This window comes from Sphaerodactylus townsendi, linkage group LG07 (genome assembly GCF_021028975.2).
Source record: "Sphaerodactylus townsendi isolate TG3544 linkage group LG07, MPM_Stown_v2.3, whole genome shotgun sequence".
Classification (NCBI taxonomy): domain Eukaryota; kingdom Metazoa; phylum Chordata; class Lepidosauria; order Squamata; family Sphaerodactylidae; genus Sphaerodactylus; species Sphaerodactylus townsendi.
Genome location: NC_059431.1, coordinates 3,688,466 through 3,692,167, shown reverse-complemented (window position 1 = coordinate 3,692,167; position 3,702 = coordinate 3,688,466). Strand labels below are relative to the sequence as shown.

General features: G+C 50.6%; 1 pseudogene; it reads left to right on the top strand.

Moving 5' to 3' along the window:
• The first annotated feature begins 3,288 nt into the window (after window positions 1-3,288).
• On the top strand, window positions 3,289-3,389 carry LOC125437335 (annotated as a pseudogene).
• Window positions 3,390-3,702: the final 313 nt, after the last annotated feature.

Here is a 3,702-nt window from a genome sequence, read left to right as displayed (position 1 = left end):
GCCCAGAGCCCCCGAGCGGAGCGCTTCGGCATCCGCAGGACGGCCATAATGTGACCTCGGGCAGGCGGGGTGGTGTGTGAAACGAGAGCGGAGAATGCAGCGGGAAACGCGCTGCTGGGGCCAATCCTGGCTTGGCTGGGAAGAGTGCGCTTTGGATGGGACCCAGTAGATCTTTTACACTTTCTCTAATGCGGCTGGGCTTTATTTGAGCCTTGTTTTAATGTCCTCATAAAGAAAGTGATTGCATGCGCAGCCCATGGGGGTCGCTCGTGGAGGAGGGAGAGTGTGGGGCTCTGGGGGTGCGTGTCAGCAAAACGTGAGCGTGAGTAGAGGGCCTCCGAAGCTAAGGCTGCTCTCAGCCTTGGCCCCTCTCCCACCCCCCACCCCGTGTGCAACAGACAACTGCAGAAGCTCTTGAGGCAGTGCTAAGAAGCACTCAGAATCTCTTTGGGTCTGCAACCTGCGGCTCTTCAGATGTTCATGGACTACAAATCCCATCAGCTCCTGCCAGCATGGCCGATTGGCCACTCCAGATGTTCATGGACTACAAATCCCATCAGCCCTGCCACCATGACCAATTGGCCACTCCAGATGTTCATGGACGACAATTCCCATCAGCCCCTGCCAGCACAGCCAATCGGCCAATCCAGATGTTTATGGACTACAGTTCCCATCACCCCCTGCCAGCATGGCCAATTGGCCACTCCAGATGTTCATGGACTACAATTCCCATCACCCCCTGCCAGCATGGCCAATTGGCCACTCCAGATATTCATGGACTACAAATCCCATCAGCCCCTGCCAGCATGGCCAATTAGCCTTGCTGGCAGGGCTGATGGGGATTGTAGTCCATGAACATCTGGAAAGCCGCAGGTCGAACAGTCTTGGGAGGGGCCACCCATGCAGGACATCTGAAGCTAGAGCAGAGCTCCGCCTCCTTTTGGAGCCTGCAGCCCCCTGCAGAGTTCTTCTGTGGCTCACCTGCCTTTGCACAGTTGGGGCAAATGAAATGCAGTGTTGCTAAGTGTAAGGAGATGTTCATGGGCACAAAAACTCCCAACTTATTTATTTATTATTTAGATTTATTCTCGCTCCTTCCCTTACAGCAGCAACCTCAGGTTGGGTTACAATAAAAGCCGTCCTAAAATCCCATGAAGCGAAAACCAGTCCTAAAACCATAAGAGAGTCTACACTCTAAAGCTCCCACCCCAAGCACCCCCAAAAGAGGGAGGAGTGTACAGGACACCGAAACTCCAGGGCAGGAGGCACCTGGCAGGCCTCTGGTGGTTTGTAGTCCATGAACATCTGAAGAGTCGCAGGTTGCAGACCCAAAGAGATTCTGAGTGCTCCTTAACACTGCCTCAAGAGCTTCTGCAGTTGTCTGTTGCACACGGGGTGGGGGAGTGGCCAAGGGCCGGTGTGCTGAGAGCACCCTTATGGGGCACTGTTGAAAAGCTCTCCGGGCTTCCCCTCCTCCCTGATCTCCAAAGGGATGGGGTGGGGGTCAGGAATATGTGGGTGGGTGTGCTCTGTCAAATACCCAGGATCGAAGGCGTTCAGTGCAAATAAGCTCTGAACTTGGTGAGACTGGGGGGGGGGGGCGGGGGCGGGGGATCAAGAAAGTGTCAACCAAGAGGACTTCGACAGTGAAAAGAGTTGGGAATAAAATTAGGGAAGGGATTGAGAACAAAACCGCCAATATTGTGAGTTCCCCGCATGGATCTGTGGTGTGGCCGGATGGGGAACGCTGCATGCAGTTCTCATAGTAGCTGTATCTTATGGCTATCGATCTTGATTATGGCTACCCATCTTGATCCTCCTTGATCTGAGTTTGCAAATGCCTTAGCAGACCAGGTGCTCAGGAGCAGCAGCAGCAGCAGAAGGCCATTGCTTTCACCTCCTGCAGGTGAGCTCCCAAAGGCACCTGGTGGGCCACTGCGAGTAGCAGAGAGCTGGACTAGATGGACTCTGGTCTGATCCAGCAGGCTAGTTCTTATGTTCGTATGTTCTTATCTCCGCTGACCTTTGCTGTCTCAGGTACGATCCCTGGGGTTATGCTGGACCCAAGTTCTTTGCTGGCGAAGCAAGGGAATGCAGTTCCAACTCGAAAGATGACCTCTTATCTTGATACGGCCACCTGGAACCACACCCCACTTACATCAAAACTAGACTATTGCCACGCACTGAACACTAGTCTGCTCCCCGAATCAGTTCTGAAACTCAGCTGATGCAGAACGCTGCAGCTCAGCTGATTTTTATTGGGAGCTAGATGGAACAGGCACATCACAACCACCCTGCAGGCACTTCACTGGCTGCCCGTCAGTTACCGGACTCAATTTAAAGTATTGGCTGTGATATACAAAGCCCTCCGTGGCCTTGGGCCCTCGTATCAGCAAGACTCAGGTTTGATCCCCCACTTCTCCACCTGAGCAGCAGACTCAATCTGAGAACCAGGCTCATTTCCCTGTTCCGCCACATGAAGCCTGCTGGCTGACCTTGGGCTAGTCATAGTTCTCTCAGAACTCTCTCAGCCCCACCTGCCTCACAAGGGGTCTGTTGTGGGGAAGTGAAGGGGAAAGAGTTTCTAAGCCACCCCGAGTCTCCTTACAGGAGAGAAAAGCAGGGTATAAATCCAAAACCCTTCTGTCTCTCCTCCCCTTCTCTCAAAGGGCCAAAATCCACCGCTGCCCTGACACGTGACTTCTCACGGAGGCTGCCATCTTGTGGAATGGCCTCTCGTGGCTTCCCTCAGATTATTCAGAACTGAATTATTCAGGAGAGTTTTTCTATGCAGGCAATAAACATACACAGTACTAAATGATTCACAAGTTAATTAGAAAAACCAGGGACGGGGGCCTACACAACCGTTTAAAGCTTGTTGAAACTAGAATTTTGCTATGGAATTCAGCATCATTTAATGTGCCATATTAACGGCTACGCTTTCCTTCGTCCTTTGGAAAAACATTCTGGTTGGGTCCACAACCCAAATCTTATCCCATCGCTTGTTGAATGCCCCATCCTATTGATTGTATTAACCCGCCCTGTGTAATCCGCCTTGAGCCCAAGTGAGAAAGAGGGGCTATGAATGCATGCATGAATGCATGAATGCATGCATGCATGAATGAATGAATGAATGAATGAATGAATGAATGGATGGATGGATGGATGGATGGATGGATGGATGGATGGATGGATGGATGGATGGATGGATGGATGGATGGATGAATGAATGAATGAATGAATGAATGAATGAATGAATGAATGAATGAATGAATGAATGAATGAATGGTGCTCGCTTCGGCAGCACATATACTAAAATTGGAACTATACAGAGAAGATTAGCATGGCCTCTGCACATATTTAAAAAAAGAAAGAATGAATGAATGAATGAATGAATGAATGAATGAATGAATGAATGAATGAATGAATGAATGAATGAATGAATAGGATGGTGCAGAGCTGAACAAGTAGATAAGTGGGAAACCAAGAGGATTATGGGGGATGGAGGAAAAAGAAGAAGAGGAGTTTGGATTTATAGCCCCCCTTCCCCCCCCACAAAAAATCTGTGGGGTGGGTGGGGCTGAGAGAGCTCCGAAGAACTGTGACTCACCCAAGGTCACCCAGCTGGCAAGTGCTTGGTGCATAAACTAATCTGGTTCACCAGACATGTCTCTGCAGCTCAAGTGGCAGAGTGGGGAATCC